The following is a 22,977-nucleotide window of genomic DNA, read 5'->3' as shown; positions in this document are numbered from 1 at the left end:
GTCGGGGTGGGGCGGAGGAGGTCGGAGCTCTGGGGAGGAGGCGGGGGCAGGGTGCTGAGGACAGGGATGGGGAGGAGGAGGAAGGGGGTGGGGTGCTGAGGACGGGGGAGGAGGATGTTGGGGTGGGGCGGGAGGAGGAGGTCAGGCGCTGAGGGGAGGAGGGGAGGGGAGGGTGCTGAGGACAGGGATGGGGGAGGAGGAGGAGGAAGGGGTGGGGTGCTGAGGACGGGGAGGAGGATGTCAGGGGTGGGGCAGGAGGAGGAGGTCGTGGCGCTGAGGGGAGGAGGGGAGGGGAGGGTGCTGAGGACAGGGATGGGGAGGAGGAGGAGGAAGGGGGTGGGGTGCTGAGGACGGGGAGGAGGATGTCAGGGGTGGGGCAGGAGGAGGAGGTCGTGGCGCTGAGGGGAGGGGAGGGTGCTGAGGACAGGGATGGGGGAGGAGGAGGAGGAAGGGGTGGGGTGCTGAGGACGGGGAGGAGGATGTCGGGGTGGGGCAGGAGGAGGAGGTCGTGGCGCTGAGGGGGAGGAGGGGAGGGGAGGGTGCTGAGGACAGGGATGGGGAGGAGGAGGAGGAAGGGGTGGGGTGCTGAGGACGGGGAGGAGGATGTCGGGGTGGGGCAGGAGGAGGAGGTCATGGCGCTGAGGGGAGGAGGGGAGGGGAGGGTGCTGAGGACAGGGATGGGGGAGGAGGAGGAGGAAGGGGTGGGGTGCTGAGGACGGGGAGGAGGATGTCGGGGTGGGGCAGGAGGAGGAGGTCAGGGCTCTGGGGAGGAGGTGGGGCAGGTTGCTGAGGACAGGGATGGGGAGGAGGAGGCGGGGTGGGGTGCTGAGGACAGGGAGGAGGAGGAGGATGTCGGGGTGGGGCGGGAGGAGGAGGTCGGGCGCTGAGAGGAGGAGGCGGGGTGGGGTGCTGAGGACGGGGAGGGGAGGAGGATGTCGGGGTGGGGCGGGAGGAGGAGGTCAGGGCGCTGAGGGGGAGGAGGCGGGGTGGGGTGCTGAGGACGGGGAGGAGGAGGTCGGGGCTCTGGGGGAGGAGGCGGGGCAGGGTTCTGAGGACAGGGATGGGGAGGCGGGCGGGGGTCGGGGCGCTGAGGACAGGGATGGGGAGGGGAGGAGGATGTAGGGGTGGGGTGGGAGGATGTCGGGATCGGGCGCTGAGGGGAGGAGGCGGGGGCGCTGAGGATGGGGAGGAGGAGAAGGAGGAGGGCAGCGAAGGGACAGGCCGGGCAGAGCGGACAGCGTGGGGAGGGGACGCCGGGGCGGGGCTGACGGGAGGGTCACAGCGGGGGACACTGCGGGGCAGGTTGGGGGCTGAGGGCCCGCGGCCCCAGGCTGCCGCTTGTGGGGCTGCTCCCAGGCAGCTCAGCCCCGCTGCTGCCCCCAGCCCGGATCCCACGGGCCCGGGGCAGGGGCTGGGCCTGGCGCCTGGAACTGGGGGTCTGAGCCCCCGGCCCCCCCGTGCGGAGCCGCCAATCACCGCCCGGCCGCGCAGCCCCCCCGGCCGCGAGCGGGATTCGAATCCCAACGGCCGCAGCGCGCCCGGGGGAGGGGGGGCGGCAGCGAAGCCTCGGGGCGAGGGAACCGGGGCCTCCCCCCACGCGCCGAGTCTCTGTCCCGCGCTCTCTCCGCCAATCAGGGAGCGGGGAGGGGCGCGGCGAAGTGACGAGCTACGGCCCCTCCTCCAATAGAGGCCGCGTGTGAGAGAGAGAGAGAGAGAACTACTCTTCCCAGAGTGCACCGGGAGGGGGCGCGTTGTCTGAGCAACTGGCCGTCTCTTCCGCTGTGAGACGAGCCAGGAACTACAACTCCCAGCCTGCCCCGGGGCGCCTCCGTCCTCTCCAGCCCAGGTGAGGGCGGGTCCCTGGGTCAACCTGACACCTCCCCCCACAACGCACCTCCGCATTCCCGCCCCGCCCCGCCCCCTTCAGCTCCTGACGGTAACTCGCGTGTCCCGGGTCCCGGCCCTGCCCCCGCAGCGCGGTGCCCCCAGCGCCCCCCCCCCAGCCTGCTTCTCCCTTGGCCGCGTCTCTCCCCACACAGGGGCGGGGCTGGGAGCCAGGACTCCTGTGGTTTGTGGGGCTGGGTGGGGGTTTCTTTGCAACCATGAGTGGGTGTGTTGTGGGTGCAACTAGACCCCCCCTTCTCTGGTGGGGCGGGGCTTCTACTGCCTGCTTTGGGGAGGGAGGGGTCCATGATGTCACAGCCTATGGGGGAGGGGAGGTTGAATCATGTTTCTGAAGTGGGAGAGCAACTTCCCCCGCTCCCACTCACTCTCCACTAGGGGGCTGGGCTGGGATCTCTACGGAGGGAAGCACAGGGAAAAAACAGTTTCCCCTATGGAACCCAGGAGTCCTGGCTCCCAGTCCCCCTGCTCTAGACCCCCTCCACTCCCAGGGCCAGGGATAGAACCCAGGGGTCCTGGTGCCCAGCCCCCTCCTGCTCTGACCACTCGACCCCACTCCCCTCCCAGGGTGGTGCAGGGGTCACTGGGTCTGTGTCCCAGCTCTGCTAAGGGCCTTGACTGATTTTCCCAAAGTGCTTCCTTCTGAATCCAGCACATCTGCCCCCCCCGCCCGGTCACTGCCCACCCCCGTGTGCGGGCACCAGCACTGTGCCGGGTCGTGATGGGAAATTGTCCAAGCTGGCCCAGGAGAGACGTGTGTGTCCCTGCTGCCCCCTGCTGGTGGGGCTGAGCCCTGCTCTGTGTGTGTGTGTGTGTGTGTGTGTGGTGGCTTTGCAGGATTTTGTATCCTGCAGCAAGTGACACACACACACACATTGACGCACAAAGGGACTCTCAGTCCCAAGAACACTCACACACAACACACACAGAGGGGCATGCTAGCCCAACCCCAAAGAGAGAAACAATCACACCCCCAGCCACACTCACACTCACACACACACCAGAATATTCACAATTGTGCTCAGAGACACAACCGCACACAGTTCACTCCCACTGCTCCCAACACAAGGACCTCCTGCCCCACACAGCGTGTGCCGAGGCCTGTGGAACTCACTGCCACTGGACAGCTACCCATGAGAATGGACCTTTCCAGGAGACCAATAGACATGGCCATGGCGACAGAGGGGGCTGGGCTCCCAGGGTCTGACCCGGGCTGAGACTGGTTCTGACCTAGAGGGGTCTATCCAGCCAGGGGGCAGCGTGACCCACACACAGACCCACCAGAAGCACCTTTCTTAGCGGGTCTCCCAGGCCATCCCCCACCCTGCCCTGGGTTGGGTAACAAAGGGGCAGTACGGGACTCTGGGCTGTGTCACAACCCGGCCCCAGCCCCTCGCTCCCACACGCTGGTGAGTTGGGTAACTGCCGCGGGATTGCACAAGAGAGAGTCAGAGCCAGGGAGAGAACCCAGGAGTCCTGGATCCCCCCCGACACACACCCTAACCACTGGCTCCCACTCCCTTCCCAGGGCTGGAGATAGAACCCAGGAATTCTGACCAGCAACCCCCCTTCCCCGCTCTGACCACTAGACCCCACACTCCCCTTTTAGATTTTAGTCCCGCTGCCTCTTCTATCCACCCACCCCACCTGTCCATCCCTTTGCTGCAGGTTTCTGGGGTGTCACCCCTGCTCTGCACTCCCCCAGTGCAGCCCAAGGCTTTTCCTCCCCCCAATGACATATCCTCACCCCCCTTGTGCTGGATCGTCTGCTTGGCCCCCTGCCCCCCTCAGGGTGCGCTGTGCGGCATGGCTGGGGATTGTGCAATGGCCCAGCACCAGGCAACACAGAACGGACACCACACGCCCTGCCCTGCCTCACCTGAGCTTCTCTCCAGGTGCATCGGAGCCCAGTGCCCCACACCTGGGCCCTCCTGCCCCACAGGGGGTGAGCTGCAGCCCCTGCCACACTCCACAGAGGGATTAAGTGTCAGGCCAGCCAGCCCTTGTAAGATGGGGAAATCACCACCGGGGTCGACGGTATGGGGGCTTTGCATGAATGAATCCAGCCACACACACACACAATTGCTAATATACACAAACACCCACATAAATCCAGCTAACATCAACACAACTACTAACAGATGCAAACACATGCACAAATCCAGCCACATGAACACACACACATTTGCGCAGCCACAAACACAACCCCCAGAGCTGTAATAACACCCCCCCACACACAAAACCCTTGCAGAAAACCACACAAACACATGGAGAAATCAATTCATCCATCCATCCACCCACCCACACATACACCATCCCCATTCTGTGCACACACCTTTGGTCACTGTGACACTGAAGACTTCAGTTGGATCTGGGGCCCAGCACCATGTGTCTTTGCAAGCAAGGTTAAGCAATTCCCCATGTGTGGTCTTATGCAGGTGATGGCTGATTCCCCCAACTTACAGCCAGTGGTGAGCTCCAACCAGTTCACACCCATTCACAGGAACCGGTTGTTAAATTTAGAAGCCTTTTTAGAACCAGTGGTTCCAGGACAACTGGTTCTAAAAAGCTTTTAAATTTAACAAAGGCTCAGGCAGCTGTTTGCCCAGCCCCAGCTCACCTCCCCCTCTCCCCTGAATGCTCCACCCTCCTTCTTCTCTGCTTCCCCTGCTTCCCGCAAATCAAATGTTCATGGGAAACCAGAAAAAAGCCTCAGGCAGGTAAGCTGGGCACAGGGGCGGAATGGCTCCCTCTGGCTCTGGCCGAGTGCCCCAGCCCAGTCCCAGCCAAGCACCCCCAACTCGGGCCCGGCCCAGGGAGTCGGGCCCCACGGCTGCGGCCCCGGTGCCGGCGGAGCGGCTCTGGCCCCGGTGCCGGCCCGGCCCGGGGAGTCGGGCCCCACGGCTCCGGCCCCGGTGCCGGCGGAGTGGCTCTGGCCCCGGTGCCGGCCCGGCCCGGGGAGTCGGGCCCCGCAGAGCCGGTTGAGGTCCCGGCGGAGTGGACCCGGTCCTGGCCCCAGGCAGTGTGGTAAGGGGGCAGGGAGCAGGGAGGGGGTATTTGGTTGGTTGTGGGGGGGTGGATAGGGGTCAGGGCGGTCAGAGGGCAGGGAACAGGGGATTGAATGGGGGCAAGGATCCCGGGGGCAATCAGGAAGGAGCAGGGGTTGGATGCGGTGGTGGGGGCACTCAGGGACAGAGAGAAGGGGTGGTTGGATGGGGCAGGGGTCCCGGGGGGCCATCAAGAATGAGAGGAGGAGTTGGATGGGGCTGCAAACGGCAGTCAGGGGACAGGGAAAGGGGGGGATGGGTCAGGGGTCCTGGGGGGGTGTCAAAAACATGGGGGGTTGGATGGGGCATGACCTCCCGAGGGGCACGGCCCCCTCGTGAGGTGAGAAGGAGGGAACCGGTTGTTAATATTTTGGCAGCTCATCACTGCTTACAGCATAGTGACAACCATACTACACAATTCTCATAACTTCATATGCGTGAATGGTATACATCTATGGGTAGAGAAATGACTTTCAGCAGATCATATCCTTTCCCCTGATACCTTACAAGTCATGCTCTATATGTAAGATCACGATTATATGAAAATGAGGAATATGGGGGTTACAGCCGCTCCCCCAAAGGTCTAGAATGTCACACTAAGATTCTATTTTCATTTATGTAACCAACTTTGACCTCTCTGCCTAACACTTATAATCACTTACAATCTATCTTTCTGTAGTTAATAAACTTATTTTAATGTTTTATACTTACTTGTGAAATTGTCCAAAGTGCTTGGGAAAGCTGCTCAGATTAAAAAGGCTGGTGCATGTTCACTTTCTTTTTGAGGAAGTGGTGAATTAATTAATGAGCTTGCACTTTTCAAGAGGTTTTGAGCAGTGTAAGACGGTACATTTCTGAGGTGCAAGGCTGAGGGCTGGGGAGATATGCTGGTGTCTCTCTATGTATAATTGAGGAGTGGCTTATAGAGCATTCATGCAACTTAGTTGGGTGCATTGCTGCATGTTGTTGGCTGAGTCATCACAGCACATGGAGGGGGTTTTGCTGCTTGTCACTAGTGCAGCATTGTAAGACACAGCCCAGGCTGGAGAGATAAGAGGACAGAGCAGTTCCACAGTTTGGGATTGTACCCCATGGATCCCACCACACAGAGACCCTGCTGTGACCAGCCGTGGTAATACTGTGCTTAGTGCTCTGCCTTGTAGCTTCAACAGCTGCACATGCAAGATGAGTTACAGTGACCTTGACCTTGTTTCCATGTTTATCCAAAGCCTCCTTTTGACAGTTGTCAGCAAAAAGACCCGTTTCTTTTGCAAGCATTTGTATGGCGAGCCAGAGTCGGGCTTCTCCATTAACAAAAATGATTGACCAAAAGGGGACAAGAGGAGGCACGTTCAGCAAGGCAGCACTGGATGCTGGATCCTGAATCTGCTCTTTATCCAGCAGCTCTCTTGGCAGGCTCTGCCATGGTGCCACACTCTGGGACTTCTCCCCGAACTGCTCCATTTTTCATCAACAATAACATGAAAAGTGAAAGGACAGTAATTCTCCATTTCCTGCAAGCCCTGCAGAGAACCCTCTAGAAGGGGCTCTGTGCACAGATATCCCCAGTGAATTGCATGGCCGCACAACACAGGGTCTCCTGTCACAGCAAATTGCAGCGGAAGCAACCTCCTTGCCAATGCCAATAGCCTTTTCATCAACACCAGACTGAGGATTTGATTCTCTCCAATGCTCCGTTGGAAAGAAGCCTTTTTCTTCACAAGGAATTACTTGGATTGTCAAGGGAGGTCTCTTCTGTTTCCTAGGAAGACACAGGAAAATGTGAGCAGAGGAGACAAAAGCTATAGAACAAGGCACCACTGGGAGTTGAACCCAGGATCTCCTGTTTACTAGACAGGTGCTTTAACCTACTAAGCCATGGTGCCTTCCCCAGCAAGCTGTTTGCAACCACTCCACTTGATGGTCCAAGACTACACCTTCAAATTCCAAAGTAAAAATGTGGCCCATTTCCCTCAAGACTTGCAGACCTTGAGCAGGCTGGCTCAGTGCACAGAAAGCCACAGCTGAGCTGACAGAGGGCTTCTAACATGCGCTTCTCCCACAAGCTGCTGTGATCAGATACTGATTAGTGCTCTGTGTTTCAGTCACAGCAGCTTCAGCTCAACTCTGAGTCATGGTAACCTTTCCATCAGCTCCAGATTTACCAATTAACACTTTCCAAGACTTAGCTGCAAGGAAGGGTCTCTGTGTCTTGAACAAGCACTTACAAGGATTGTGTAGTGAGGTCTTTTCTTTTCATTAGAAGAAATAAAAGAAAGGAGCCTGACAGACAAACTAGGTTCAGCAAGGAAGAACTGGCAGGTCAAGCCAGGATCTCCTGGTGAGTAGGAAGGCTCTTCAGCCAGCTCTGCCCAAAGATCACTATCCAGAGGCCACTTCCCACAGAGACTGATTATGGTTACAGACCCATCCTGAAATTAGAGCAGGATATTTTAAAGCTTATTCTCACAGTAAAGTAACACAATTCAGCCATGTCGGCACAGAGGAGAAAGCACTCCTTCATTTCATAGTTATTGCGACTGATCTCACTGACAAACTTCCTTTTCTCGGGGCTGCTCCCAGCACTTTAGGGAGTTTTTCCTCTTCTCCCTTCCAGCTGTGGTGATGGGACTGCAGCAGCTCCCCAGATGGCCAGTTTTGCTCTTTCACTTATATCCTTCTCTTCTTTGGCTGAAGCTGTGTTTGCCACCAGTTTAATCCATAACTGAGACCTCAGGTACAAGCAGCTAGTTACAAAGGCTCAATTCCCATCACCAGCAGTGGGAGGTTATCCAGGGCTGCAGGATTTGGCCCATGGACAGTCAAGGTGCTACAGCAGCTACATTCTTACGTGGTGAGTCCTGCAGCCTATTACCAAACTGCTCTGCCATAGTCTGCAGGGGGCCTGACTTGCTGAGAATCAGGCAGAAGAGAGACCCTGGAGCAGAGAAGGAAAATGTCCTCAGCAGTCACAGCTGGCAGGAGCAGCAAAGACTGAGTATCAGACACACTTTTTCACCAGGGCAGTAAATGTGCACAACCCCCTGATATATTCTCAGTTCACGCCCCCTCCCAAGGAAGCCCTATTCTGCTCTATTACACTCTCATGGGATGAGAGGGAAGGTCCTCTCATGGGTAAATAACTGGTTACAAGGTAGGAATAAATGGTCAGTTTTCAAAATGCAGAGAGGTCAATAGTGGTGCCCCCCAGGGGGTCTGGGACAAGTGATATTCAACATATTCATAAATGATCTGGAAAAAGGGGCAAACAGCGAGGTGGCTAAATTTGCAGATGATCCAAAACTACTCAGGAAAGTTAAGTCCAAAGCAGCCTGCGAAGAGTTACTAAAAGAGCTCACAAAACTGGGTGAAAGGGCAACAAAATGACAGATTTGTTGATAAATGCAAAGTGATGCACATTGGAAAACATAATCCCAACTATACATATAAAATGTCAAGGCCAAAAATAGTTGTTGCCACTCAAGTGAGGGATTTTGGAGTCACTGCGGATAGTTCTCTGAAAACATCCACTCAGTGTGCAACGACGGGCAAAAAAGCAAAGAGAATCTTGGGAATCATTAAGAAAGGGATAGACAATAAGACAGAAAATATCATATTGCTTATGGCCGACCACATGCATTGGCCTCCCCTCAGGCAGGGGACGTATAGGCCCTTCTGCCACTTGGTGTTGGCAGCAGCAAGGGCTGGGTTCAATGTCTAGCGGAGGAGAGCAGCAGAGAGGGAAGAGGAGAGAGAGTCCCAAGAGCAGAGTGCAAACCAACCAGCTGAGGGTCTCACAGGAGTCCTGAAATAACAGTAGCTCCAGGTCCCATCAGGGCCGCCCAGATGGTGGAGTAAGTGGGGCAATTTGCCCTGGTCCCCACAGGGGCCCCCACAAGAGTTTTTTGGGGCTCCTGGAGCGGGGTCCTTCACTAACTCCGGGAGCTCTGGAAAACTCTCATGGGGTCCGGGCCTCCGGAGATTCTTCCACTCTGGGTCTTCGGCGGCAATTCGGCGGTCGGGGGCCCTTCATGAATGAAAAGTGACTTCATTGAAGTGTTGAAGGGCCTTAATGTAGAGAAAAGATTGGGTATGAAAGGGCTCTTTAATCTCACAGAGAAAGGCATAACAAGATCCAATGGCTGGAAGGTGAAAAGAGACAAATTCATATTACAACTAAGGCACAAATATTCAACAGTGAGGATGATTCACCACAGGAACAAGCTACCAAGGAAAGTGGTGGATTCTCCATCTCCTGATGTCATTTAATGAAGACTAGATGCCTTTCTGGAATGTGTTTGCCCCAAAAGTAGCTATTGTGTCACACAGGAGGCCTGTGATATGCAGGGGGTCAGATTAGATGCTCTAATGGTCTCTTCTGGCCATAAAGTCGACTAATTTCTGAAAAACTGAGTGTAGCATTGGGAGCAGCGTCTGATGTTTTCCTGTCTAGCCGGCTTGCTGCCTAGAACGAACGCTCCTTGAGTGGGGTGACCACAGGGAGTAGCTCAAACCTCCAAAGTGCCTGGCCAGGGGCAGGACATTAGCACAGCAAGGGAGGGGTGTGGCAGTGACATCACAAAGGCCTTTTGCAGGACCTCAGGCTATTGGTCAAAGGTGGTGGGGAGGTGGTGACCTCACAGAGAGATGCTGACATCAGCCAGGCAGGACAGGGGCGAGGGGCCAGGGAAACCTCAGAGACCCCTGTGGCTTTGCCTCAGCAAGTCTCCTTCTCCAGGTCTCTCTTTGAGGACAGAGAGAGTATTCGGGTTCACGTACATAAGCGCCAGGAGGAACCTCTTTCGAGTTTTCTCCTTCCCTTTTAGTGATTTTACTAGAAAACAGACGTCCCTGTATAGAAGGTAAGAGGCTCCTCGAGGGAAGGGGTGTCATTGCGGTGTCACAGTTCGGATGCCGGTGCCTCCCCCAATGTATGGAAGTTCCCGCCACCCTGCTCTGTGTTCGCAGTGTGGAAGAGAGCAGCATCCACGGCAGTGATTTGCTCCTGGCTGCCGGAGCAGAGCAGCAGGCTCAGCTGTCAGAACTTCCCAGAGCGATGAAAGGGGAGGGGCCCGTTGCTCTGTAGCAGGAATGCAGGGCAGGCGAGTTCACGGAGGGCATTGTGGGATACTGGAGGAGGCCAGTTATGGTGATATAATGAACAGCAGCGTCTACTCTGTCATATTAAGTTTGCTGCAAAAAGCTCTAGACCTCTCATCGAAGTCGTTTTATTTTGTCAGCAAAACAGGGCAGTTTTGTCGCCAGACGTGGCATTGCAGTGTGTGCACCAGCCACAAGCTGCTGACCGAGGGAGCGTTGTGTGTTTTTCACACACCTGAGCAATATCATTCTGCTGAAACAACTTTGTTTGGCAGACCTGGCCAAAGATTGACTCACACACAACAGGGAGTCAGGTGTGGGCAGGGCCGGCTCTGGCTTTTTTGCCGCCCCAAGCAAAAAAAAAATGGGGTGGGGCCACCGGAGCAACAAAACAGAGGGGAAAAAACGGCAGGGGTGATGCGGCAATGCGGAGGTGGGGTGGGGGGATACGGCGCGGCTGTAGCGGCAAAGCGGGGGGGGGGACCCGACGTGGCTGGAATGGCAAAGTGGGGAGGGACAACACAAAAACGGTGGGGCTGGAGCAGCAAAGCTGGGGAGGGACACGGAACAGCTGGAGCAGCAAAGTGGGGGCGGGGACAACACAAAAACGGTGGGGCTGGAGCAGCAAAGCAGGGGTATCGGGGGAAAAACAACGGCACGGCCGGCAAAGCAGGGGAAAAACAAAATAAAAAACCCCTACAGGGCGGCCGGAGCCAGTGGACTCCCTGTGCTGCAGAGTGCGCGCCCGGTCTAGTGGGGCGGGGAAGGGGAGGGAGCGGAGGGAGAGAGAAGGGGGGCGGCCAGCGCTTCAGCGGGGCACTCACCACGCGGCCCTGACCACCGCGCCGCCTGGCACCCTCACTCCTTCTCTAGACTAACCAGTCCTAATATACTGTAACATGGTTATATTCCACCACCTTCACTGGTTACACCCAACAAAATTAATTATACAGCAGACAGAAACAATCACAGAACCAGACAGAGACCATGCAAATAAACATACAAAACAATACAGAAGGGAGGATTTCACAACTACATCTATACAGACATAAGGGTTTTCCAGCTGTGTCTATTGATAAGTGAGTTCTTGCCAGACAGGATGCTACCAAACTACGTTTCCCTTTCTCTGGAGGTGATAGGAATATCAGGGCAGGATTGTATTCCTAACAGCCCAATCGCACCTTATTTCAATGTGACTAGTTGGGAATGTGAGGATGTGACCATACACTTCCCAGCTTATGGCTGCCTTTGCTGCTTAGCCGAAGAACCAGGCCTCAGACTGTCACAGTAAGAGAAGGGCATTACACAGACAGACAGTGATTTTTTATTCTTTCTTTTATATCTTTATAACTAGCTAAGTGATAAAAATACACCTAAATTCTTAAAGTACAGGCCTTTGCAGACTGGCCTGAATCTCTGTATCCTAACAGTCCTTGAGGTCAGGCAACCTCTGGGTAAGGGGGTGGGGACTCAGATCCTTCCCCTGGCCAATTCCACCAGGGTCATGTATAAACCAGGCAAGTTCCCCACAATAGCCAGACCAGATGCCCCCTGTACACTTGTGCTCTGTCCTCATTGCTTCTCTGTCTCTCTTCCCCGCTGCTCCCCCTCTGGGCTTTCTCAGCACCTGGCCCCACCGCACTTCCTGGCAGCCAGAGACTGTGCTTTCTACACCTGCAGCTGTGGCCTTTCTCCTGCTTGCTAAGGAAAGGAACCTTTCCAGGAAATGGCCACAGCTTCTGGGAATCCCTGTGAGACTAGGAACAGAATTTGGCTCCTGGCACCTTAAAAGCTGAGTACCCAGACAGGTGCTTGAACCCTGGACCCTCAGATTAAGAGCCTGATGCTCAACCAACTGAGCTACCTGGACTTGTTAGGAAACAGCTTCACCATTCACCACAAGAGTGAGCAGGCAGACAAAAGGGAGGCAAAAAAAGTCCCAGGAACCCCTCCTCTTTTTCTGCACAGCCACTGCCTGTCAGCAGGATTCCTCCTCCTCCTCCTCCGGGATACTAAATCTCTGTGCCCAGATAGCTGGTCCATCCGCTGCACCTCCCTGCCAAAGCCCTGCACGAGCCTCCCTGCCAAAACCCTGCACCTGGCCCCATACAATTAAGTCTCACGTGTTGCTGGGAACTTAACTTCTTGTGCCCAGAGCGTCTCGGCCCCCTCAGCAGATGACCTGAGAAACACAGTGTCCGGCTTTTCCAAAGAAGAGCTTAGACCCCCTCATCATGTGGCCTAAAGGATAAGGCATCTCCCTGTGGATCAGATGATTCAGGATTTGAGTCCCCTCATGGTTGTGCTCACTTTGTGCTGCAAGTCCTGCTCCCTTCAGGGCTGGAACCTCTTCTTGGCCGCTCAGGCCAATGCTCTGGCTTCAGCTAGAGCCCTGGGAAGGAGTTGGGGGGTGGGCGTCACAAAGGCTGGGGCATGAGCCCCAGGTGCTTCCAGTCTCGCCTTTGCCCTTCCTGACTTGCCAAAAAAATGGCCGACTCCACTGCCAAAGTGAGCACCTGGAGTGGGAACGGTCAGAGGCCCCACCAGGGGGGCTGGCCCTGCTTTCCTACCCTCTTCTGATGTTGGCCACAGAGCATCAGCAGCCGCCCTGCATGCTGGCCTGTGGGTGGCCTTCAGTGGGGGGTTGGCATGGCAGGGAGCAGCCTGGCTGGGTGTCTCTGTGGCTGTCTGCTGGCCACGCATAGGCATGGTCCTGCCCTCGTCTAGCCCAGCCTTCCATTGCTCTGTGGCTTTTAAACCTTCCCTTGGAGCTGTCAGCACCGGCCGCCTCTGCTCTAGGTGCCCAGAGGAGGAGAGGTGCTGGGCTCCTGCCTGAGACTCTGCCTCCCTCCTGCCTAGCCCTGACTATGAAGCCTGGCCCTAGCCCTCCTTCCTCTAAATGGACAAGAGGTAACATATCGCTGCAAGCAAAATGGCCAAACTTGTGGGCATCAGGTGAAGCTGTGAGAATCCCAACCCTCAGGCATCAGTAGCCAGTTTTAGAGCCCTGACCCACTGCAGCCTGAGTCACCCAACAGGATGGGAAAGACTTGTTCTTGTACAATAGGACACAGGGAAATTGAACACTGGGCGCTCCAGGGCTTCACTACAGGCCAACACAAGGTCCCAGTGAGATTTGAACTCAGATTGCAGGATTCAGAGTCCAGAGTGCTGCCCGTTACACCATGGGACCAGCTTGTGCTGCTGTGGCTCTGCATCGGTGACTCTCACGGCTCGTGTAAGGGACTGTTGGCCCCTTACTGAAACTTACTGGGGGGTTTGGTTGGCTCGTTCCCAGTCCCAATAGAAGGGGGAAGGGCCAATGGGAAATCAGGCTCCTGAGACTGACAGTCCCCTGGGCAATGGGGAGAGGCCAAAGCTCCAAGTTAGCCGCACTGACAGGCCAGGCAGTGTAATGAGGGAGTCACCAGGCCAGGGGGTCCCATCCTCCGTGGGAGCTGGAACTGCCTGGGCCAGAGTGGGGCAGAGCTAAGGAGAGAGCAGGAGCCCGAGAAGAGCCGGGGAGCAGAGCTGTGCAGGTGTAGTGCCAGAAACTGCTCCCTGTAGGACTTTGCTACCTGGAGCAGTTACTGAGACCTGAGGTTGTTCTTATTTGCTGACTTGTCCTAATTGGCTCAAACTTGACAGTGGTGGGGGATGGAAGCATAAAGGCTTCATCCTCCAAACGACCCAGCCTGGTGTCCATCTGTATCTATTACCTCTTAACACAGGATTGTAAAAAATAGAGTGAGGTCATTTAAACATCATTTATTTTGCAGCTTCATTTACTGTGCTAACAATGTAGCATCCTGACACTGATACTTCTGCCCACGTGCCCTGTGGGTTGGATTCATTTTAGTGGGACGTGGGACATGTGGAGGATAATTTAAACTCTTAATTTCCTTATGGTTTCCCTGCAATATACTTCTCTGCTGGTGCAATTTCTGACCATTGCACGTCTATTGTATTTATTACAATAGCACAAGTAAGTCACACAAGTGACATAGTCTAAGGGCTTGGCTACACTTGCAAGATAGAGCCCATTAAAGCAGCCCCGGGTGCCCTAACTCCTGAGGTGTCCACACTCGCAAGGCACATGGAGCACCTGGGCTCTGTAGGTGCAGCGCTCCTGGTAATCCACCTCCATGAGAAGCATAAAGCTCGCTGAGCCCTGCTGAAATACCCGGGCATCAGTGTGGATGACGTGTTGCATCACTGCACTATGTTTGGCCTCAGGAAATGTCCCATAATCCCCTGAAGTCAAGTGCCCACTCTGGTCATTGTTTTGAAATCGGCTGCAGGCATGCGGATATCCCCTTTCAAAGCTCCGTTTCTGACAGCCGGCTGCTTATCTGCTCTGGGACAAAGCAACCATTAGTGTGGAATGCTGCTGTTATGAATGTGTATGGGGGTGGTGGGGTCTGCTGCTGTCCGAACACACAAGACAGCATGCTGACACACTCTCAGCCCCCCCAAACACACTGTCACTCCCCCCACGTACACACAACACACTCCCCGTCACTCTCCACCCCTGCCCCCCATTTGAAAAGCACGTTGCAGCCACTTGCACACTGGGAGAGCTAACACACTGCGCTGCTCTCTGTGGCATTGCCAGAGCTGCTAATGTGGCCACTCCAGTGCGCTTGCAGCTGTCAGTGTGAACACACGGCAGCGGTTTCCCTGCTGTGGTTTAACTCCCAGCGCTCTACCTCTGCAAGTGTAGCCAAGCCCTAAATTTCCCAAACCAACCGAACTCAGTAACTGCCCTCCACCACCACATTCAGGGAGTAGGGGCACCGTGGAGCAGATGCCACACTTACTGGCTCAGCCTTGTGCATGCTGGGGTGGCCACCTCCCCATTGATGAGACCTGGTCCCACCGTCTCCACGGAGCTCCAGTCTGCCCTGCTGCCATCCCTGTCTGTGTTGTCTTCTCTAGCAGTTGACTGGAAGGTGAGCATGCCATGTAGCCGTGTTGTCTCGAAGGGCGAAAGCAGGAGGAATGGTGCCTTCATAGCCCACCCAATATTCCATAACATAGTTAAGGAAAATATTTCTCAATGAATTCTCAGTAAAAGGTCAGTAGCAGCCAGTGTCCGCATTAGTCTACGAGCATTGGTATTTTCTTGAAATTTGTCAGACCAACCTATCTAACACCTAACACACATTTGAAGTTCTTCTTTTCACACTGTTGCTCATTCTCAGGTTCTGCTTTGTCTCCAGACAGATCCATTCTCTTTCAGGACAGCCTTGTTCTTTCTGTCTGTGTCACTCACTGAGGTGTGGGAGTAAACACTCCCCTTCCTTCTATTCTCAGACAAACACTAGTATTAAGTGTTTGCTACTGATGGGTCTAGAAAGGATTTGTCAAGTGGAAGATGCTGTTTCTGGGGGATTGCTCCCAAGATCCAGTACTTTGGGTTCAAACGTCTCCCAGCTTCCTTGGGGAAAATAACACCAAGGCTTTGTTGCAATATACAAGAAGAAAGGAGTTTTCTACCCCAGATGGGACTTGAACCCACAATCTCTGGCTTAGGAAGCCAATGCCTTATCCATTAGGCCACCTGGGCGCTGAAAAGCAGTGGAAAGAAGGATGGAAATTCCCTCTCAGGATTTCACATTCCTCACATTCACTCAGAAGCCAAATACCCCATTTAATGGCCTTACAGAAACATCTGCATTCCCTGGCAGTGAGGCAACTGGGTAGGTCGCTGACAGAGCTGAGCACCACCTTTCTGCCAGCCATCTTTAAAGAAGAACCCCACCCTAAGGGCGCCGGGTTCCTCCGGTGGGGGTGTGGAGCAGCCATTCATTTTCCTGTCCTTTTTGTGTGCAACTGCTGACAACAACATCCCAGACAGAGAAGCAACAGGCCAAAATACTGCTAAACAGCTGCCAAAGTAGCTCAGTTGGGAGAGCGTTAGACTGAAGATCTAAAGGTCCCTGGTTCAATCCCAGGCTTTGGCAGGCCCTTTCATTCCTCTTCGCCCAGTGGTGGCTTGTTCTCTGGGAGCACAGTAGTCCCTGAGCTTGGGCTCTGCAGCAGGAAAAGATACTGTGGGCTGCTGGGCCTGACATTTAACAATGAGGGACAGGAGCTGTCTCTCCTAAGTGAGTTATTGGTGGACCCAATATGGAAGGAAGAGAGTGCTAGAGGGGGTGCTGGGCAGTGACAGGCAGGTATAGAGGATGGAAACTCTTCTGTGCAGCTGAGGGAGGGCAGTGCCAGGGAAGGGGCATGTGTGAAAGTGGCCAGGTGGAAGGGAGTTGGGGGCTCAGGAGGAGGCACTTGATGTTCAGTGTCTTGGAGCAGCTGGGCTTGGACATGGTGGGTGTTCAGGAAATGCACATTAACAACTCTAGGGTAGCTTGATGGGCAGAGGGTGATTGGGGGAAGGGCCCATCTCTCTGGTCCTCCAGGCCAGGGAAGAATGATGGGGTTGGAGTCTTGTTCTTCACATTCGCAGTGCGAGTACAGAAGGTGGTGGAGCTCGGACCAGGTGGCTTTGTGCTCCATGGCACTGGTTAGGCTCTATTAGTGTGTATGGTCCCCAGTTAAGGTGTAAAAGGAAAGTTCTATGAAGGAACTGGCTCCCTTCTTCTAGACCGCACAGTGTTTGGTGTTGGGGGGGATTTCAATTGTTGCACCGGCCTGAGGACTGCTGGTCCTGTTTTCCCGACCATCAGAGGAAACTCTTCTACGATGAGCACTACCTGGTGCAGGTCTGTAGCAAGGTCGGCTTAGAGGACGTGTTTCTGCACAGTGAACCAGTGGAGGGTGGGCAGTAGCCTCCTATTCCTCTGACCTGAGCTCACACCAGCCGCAGAGGGGATATACCTTTCTGTGGGGACAGGCCAGGAGTCGCAGTGACCGGATTTCCGTGAAGGAGAGCACGTCGACAGCCCAGGGCAGGGTGGCGCCAATGGACAGTTCGGATCACGCAGCTCTCACCGTGTGCTCAATGTGGGCAATTCCCTGACCCACGACAGAGGATATTGGAAACTGAACATCCAGAGCTTGCAAGATAAAGGAGCAGGGGGACGAGGCCTGGCGGTGCTGGCAGAACGGGAAAGCATGAGAGGGTCCTACGGCAACCAGGGGGATTGGTGGGAGTCGGTGAGGGAGGAGTTGGCGGCTTTGTTCCAGTGGCTGGGGAAACATCACAACATTAAAGAAACCAACAGTGCCAAGTCCTGCAGTGTCACCTGTGGGATTTCCACAAAACCATCCAGGCAGGGGAGCCAGTCAGCGTGTGACTGTACGATCAGATCAAGCAACAGCTGCCCGAGTTCCAGGAGATGAGGCTGCAGCTGGCTGATATGAGCGGGAGCACCGAGGGACGGGAGGAGCAGCCTCCCCTGACATTTTTGCAGCCTGCAGGGAATGGAGACAAAGCAGGGGGATGCAGGGACTCAGGGCAGGACCCGTGGATCCGGTAGTGCAGGACCACGGTCACTGAAGGAGGAGAGAGAGTCCTGTGAGAGGAAGCTGATGGTGGGAAGCAATAAGTTGAGTGCAAACCAGCCAGCTGAGAGTCACAGGGGTCTAGAAAATGAAATAGCAGCAGGTCCCATGGTGTAATGGGCCACACTCAGGACTTTGAATCCTGGAATCTGAGTTCAAATCTCAGTGGGACCTCGTGGCGATACATTGCTTTGCTACAAAGCACTGGAGCTCAATGTGTTTGGCTACCTTCTCTCAGGTACAGAGTGAGGTTTTTCCCTCCTGCTGGGTGACTGATCCCCACTGGAGATAGGTCTTTGGTCTGGCTGGTTCAATGGGCGGCTATAGGTTGGGGTCCTAGAACTTTACAGTCTGGCTAGAGATTCCTGTGGATTGATCATATGGTTGCTTCTTGCCTCTTCACCTGATGCCCACAACTTTGGTCCCTGTAGCTGCCACACTCTTCCTCTTGTCCACATGGCATTTAGAGGAAGGAGGGCCAGGGCCAGGCTTCACAGTCAGGGCTAGGCAGGAGGGAGGCAGAGTCCCAGGCTGGAGCCCAGCACCTCTCCTCCTCTGCCAAAGTAGCTCGGTTGGGAGAGTGTTAGACTGAAGATCCCAGGTTTTGGCAGGCCTTTTCATCCCTCTTTGTACAGTGATAACTTGTGTTCTGGGAGCACAGTGGTGCCTGTACCCCAAGGTGAGTCCTTGGGCTTTGCAATAGGGAGGAAAAAAAAAAAACTGTGGGCTTCTGCCCCTAGTTGCCTGGCCTGACCTTTAACAATGAGGGACAGGAGCTGTCTCTCCTACATGAGTTGTTGGTGGACCCAATATGACAGGAAGAGAGTGAGGCAGGGTGACCTTCAGGAATGGTGCCAGAGGGGGTGCTGGGCAGTGACAGGCAGGAATAGGGGATGAAAACTCCTCTGTGCAGCTGAGTGAGGGTGGAGCCCGCCCATGTTTAAAAGCCCTGGGGTGTTGTCCCCCCCTGTTCAGGCACCCCTGGGGCCCTGCACTTCCCACAGCTCTCCCTGATTTCAGCTGTTAGTGAGGGAGCCTCACTGCTAGCGCAGACTGGGCAGTTTCTTCCATGAGAGACACTGTCCCAAAGCAGGACTAATGCTTAGAGCCGGTTATCAGTGATTTCAGATCTGTTGGGCTGCAGCAAGACTCTCCATTGAGTCTTAACCAGCTCTGTTATTACACAGGGAAGAACAAAAGGGTCAAATGGTGCCTGGAACCCTTAAGAAGAATCCACCCCACCGAGTACAACACTTGTCGCCACCTGCTCCCAGCCCCACTGAGAACGTTTTGGGGTCACTCCTTGCCTGTATCAACCTAGGGGGGGTCTCAGAGAACACTAATTAACAGGTGCTCCAGTGGCGCAATTGGTTAGCACACAGTACTTATAGGGCAGTGCTGATAGGAGCTATGCTGAGGTTGTGAGTTCAAGCCTCACCTAGAGCACTGGTTTTCATTAGCCAAGTGGGGTCACCCCCTCATTTGGCCTGTGGAATGTAGAATTCCAGCCCTGGGGACCCTCAGGAGGGGGCTAATAAAAATGCCCCCTTCACTTATTACCTCCTCTCCAGGTCAGAATCTACCATCCTTTCTCCCTCCCAGCCCGTGCCAGGATCCCTCAAGCAGAGCCTGGAGTCCTGCCTCTGGCGTCTGTACTATTGATAAAGACTAAGTGACAGGGACAAAACACTCAAATCCCGCCTGGTGCGGGGAGCCAGGTTTGCTCTTCAAATTCTGTCGTTGGTACATTTCCAGGTCTGGGAATGTCCCACAACAGCATTGAATGGGAAGCTGCCTGCAGAACAGTGACACTGCACAGAGCTCCTGTGGACGAGGGGTGGGAATTAGTAACATTTTGAGGATCGTTTGGGAAATGCTGACAAGGTTTGTCTCTGTTCATATTTCACCTTCAGGTGTTATGTTGAGGGATCTTTAGTGTATTTTCGTGAGGCTGTTTCTTTGTTAGCATGTGCAGTAAATTGGAGAGTTCTCCACTGTTGACAGAACTGCACTTGAACTTTCTCCGTGTCATCATGGAGGGGTGGGGAAAAAGCAAAGCTGAAGTGACAAATGAGGACTTTAGGAAATGGTCATTTGTCTTAAATTCTCCAATAAATCTGAGCTACGTCCTATCGAACTGAACTAATATCCAATTGGGTGAGCAAACAGCCTTCAGGAAAGAGAGAAACCCACATCACAGAGAGACAGAATACATGACAATGAAAATATCAAGAGACATTCCAGAGCAGGTTACAACTGATTATTTAGAATCAGGACAAGAGATTCTCCCATCACATTCTCCTCTGGTCCATTCAAAGCAGCTTCACTCAGCACTCTCTCAATAGTCAGTTATGTTATTTACAAAATTGTAAGTATCCGAGCATCCCATAATGGGGGTGTAGTGAAGCGGCCTGGTTCCCGGCCGCTCCTGAGAGGGAGGAGCCAGAACAGCTGCCACAGTGGGCGGAGCCACGGCCGCCTGTCCCCATCCCCCGGAAGTCAAGGGGCAGGACAGGAAGTATAAAAGCCCCGGCCCAGCGCTCAGTTGCAGCCCGGCGGCCGGGGAGGACAGATGCTCCTGACCGAGCTCCTGCTGGACCGAGCCCGCCATCCTGAAATGGACTGGCTGAGCCTTCCCCGAGCCCGGTATCCTGAAGTGGACTGGCCGAGCCTTCCCCGAGCCCGGTACCCCGAGGAGCTACCCGAGCGTAACCCCGACCCGAGTCCTGAGGAGCAGCCCGAGCTAGCCGGCTCTCAGCACGGCGAGGAGCCCATGGTGTGGGACCCAGCGCCGGACACCAGTACTGAGCAGGTACCCATGGAGGGGGAAATGGAAAGTAGCCCGGGGGTAGCTGACCCCAGTCTGGCTACAGCAGACTGTGAGCCGATGTCGGTGTGTTGCGGTCAGGACCCCACCGACACAGCAGCAGACTAACTGCCGCTGTTAGGGCCCCGAGCTGGGACACAGTGGAGTGGGTGGGCCTGTGTCCCCCCTGCCACCCCACTCACGGGTGGCAATCTCCCCCTCACCCCAGCGCTCAGACAGAAGTCTGGACTTACCGGCTGGTTGCTCAGCTCCTGCCAAGGACCTGAGCCCTGAACTATTGCTGTTGCTCAGCTCCTGCCAAGGACCAGAGCCCTGAACTATTGGTGTAGCTCAGCTCCTGCCAAGGACCTGAGCCCTGAACTATTGGTTTAGCTCAGCTCCTGCCAAGGATCTGAGCCTAGAACTGCTGATTTGCTGCCCCGCCCTGATTGAGGGCCTGGGCTTAAATTACTGACTGTGTGTGCTCAGCCCCTGCCTGAGGGTCTGAGCCTAGAACTGCTGTTTGCTGCCCCGCCCCGACTGAGGGGCGGGGCTTCGTTGACTGTTTGTTTTTCCTCAGCCCTGCCTGAGGGTCTGAGCCCTTGGACCTTTGGAGACTGAACTGGGGATTTAGGCCGTGTAGTGAGGCAGCCTGGTTCCCGGCCGCTCCTGAGAGGGTCGAGCCCCCTACACCGGACCCTACAGGGGGACAAAATAGTCCTCTTGCCAGAAGTGGCTTTACCAATAGATGAAATCTGGAATTTAAACGCCAAATAATCACACTATGTTTGGGATCCATTTAAATTCCCCTTCCAGGTCTTTGACACTTTCAGCTCCAGTCATAGCGACTCTGATATAGGAGGAAAGAAATCAAAACACCATCTCCAAGCACAGACAGCTGAGAACTCTTCCTCATATGACATTTTGAGAAGTGGAGGGATAGAATGTGATGAAAATAAACCCTGCACAGAGAAGCCAAAATGTAACAGTTGTGGAGTGATGAGGAAGGAGGGAATCTCTGAACCACCCCTTTTCCTTCCAGTGTCACAGAGGCTGAAATGACACTTTTTTCCCCTGCTCCTCTTTATTTAACTATAATATGAAAAATTCCCAATGTAACTGCTCTTCAGCACAACCCAGAGCAACGTGAGAACAACTGGCAAAGATACAATCTGTATCACTGGCGACTCTAACAATAACTTTGCAATAGGAGGAATGGTATAAATGTGACGCTCCCTGGTTCCTCATAGGAAGGGCACACTCCAGTTACTTGTGGGATAATTGAGTTGATAGAAAGGACAAATGGACCCACCTCAAAATAAGGCAAACTACAAAAGGCATAAATGGGCCACTCATCTGGCCAAGCTGAGGGATAACGGTGCTGCAAACAGTTCAAACAGATTTAAAAAGTTATTATGTGGGAATCAGGAAAAGTATTAAAGAAAAAAAATTGATAGCCCTAGAGGTTTTTATGGTGTTCATTGCCCTTGCAGATTCTCTGATGGCTAATATGGGCTGAGTGCCAAGAGGAGGTTTTCCCACATTCTCTGCATTCATAGGGCCTTTCCCCTGGTGTGGGTTCTCTGATGTTGAGAAAGGGCTGAGCTGCTAGGAAGCATTTTCCACACTCACTGCATTCATAGGGCCTCTCCCCTGTGTGGATCCTCTGATGTCTAGAAAGGTCTGAGCTGCGTTTGAAGGTTTTCCCACACTCACTGCATATGTAGGGCCTCTCCCCCGTGTGGATTCTCTGATGTTTAGAAAGGTCTGAGCTGCGTTTGAAGGTTTTCCCACACTCAATGCATACGTAGGGCCTGTCCCTGTGTGGATTCTCTGTTTTTTAGAAAGGTCTTATATGCATTTGAAGTTTTTCCCACACTCTTGGCATTGGTAGGTCCTGTTCCCTGTATGGATTCTCTGATGAACAGAAAGGGCTGATCTTTGAGTGAAGCTTTTCCCACACTCATGGCATTCGTAGGGCCTCTTCGCTGTGTGGATTCTCTGATGAACAGAAAGGGCTGATCTGTGAGTGAAGCTTTTCCCACACTCACGGCATTCGTAGGGCCTGTCCCCCGTGTGGATTCTCTGATGTTGATGAAGGGCTGATTTGGGATTGAAGGTTTTCCCACATTCTCTGCATTCATAGGGCCTTTCCCCTGTGTGGATTCTCTGATGTTCAGAAAGGTCTGATCGGCGATTGAAGGTTTTCCCACACTCACGGCATTCATAGGGCCTGTCCCCTGTGTGGATTCTCTGATGAACAGAAAGGGCTGATCTGTGAGTGAAGCTTTTCCCACACTCACGGCATTCATAGGGCCTTTCCCCCGTGTGGATTCTCTGATGAACAGAAAGGGTTGATCTTTGAGTGAAGGTTTTCCCACACTCACGGCATTTGTAGGGCCTGTCCCCTGTGTGGATTCTCTGATGAACAGAAAGGGCTGATCTGTGAGTGAAGCTTTTCCCACACTCACGGCATTCGTAGGGCCTGTCCCTGTGTGGATTCTCTGATGATCAAGAAGGGCTGAGTAGTCACATAAGTTTTTTCCACACTCTGTGCATGTATTTTTTCTCTTTCCAATGATGATTTCCTGCTTTGTTGCGGTTTCCTTGAGGTCCTTCTGAGTTCCCTGAGAGGAAATACGTTTACCCATTTTCACC

At 54.4% G+C, this 22,977-nt stretch overlaps 1 protein-coding gene and 4 non-coding genes across 5 annotated transcripts in view; 3 read left to right on the top strand and 2 right to left on the bottom strand.

Annotated features, from left to right (window-relative positions):
• LOC120375611 (zinc finger protein 850-like) overlaps positions 1-22,977 on the top strand; it is a gene marked incomplete at its 3' end in the record, with an annotated part of 610,246 nt that overhangs the window by 299,485 nt on the left and 287,784 nt on the right. The window lies entirely within an intron of this gene.
• On the bottom strand, positions 6,762-6,835 carry TRNAT-AGU. Its single transcript has one exon. It is a non-coding gene; the product is annotated as a tRNA-Thr (tRNA).
• On the bottom strand, positions 15,546-15,618 carry TRNAR-CCU. Its single transcript has one exon. It is a non-coding gene; the product is annotated as a tRNA-Arg (tRNA).
• TRNAF-GAA lies at positions 15,943-16,015 on the top strand. The gene has a single exon. It is a non-coding gene; the product is annotated as a tRNA-Phe (tRNA).
• On the top strand, positions 18,866-18,959 carry TRNAI-UAU. The gene is made up of 2 exons: positions 18,866-18,903; positions 18,924-18,959. It is a non-coding gene; the product is annotated as a tRNA-Ile (tRNA).

The sequence above is a fragment of the Mauremys reevesii genome, linkage group 12 (assembly GCF_016161935.1).
Source record: "Mauremys reevesii isolate NIE-2019 linkage group 12, ASM1616193v1, whole genome shotgun sequence".
NCBI classification, from domain to species: domain Eukaryota; kingdom Metazoa; phylum Chordata; order Testudines; family Geoemydidae; genus Mauremys; species Mauremys reevesii.
Note: the sequence above shows the minus strand (reverse complement) of the source record. Positions and strands in the feature narration are given on the sequence as shown.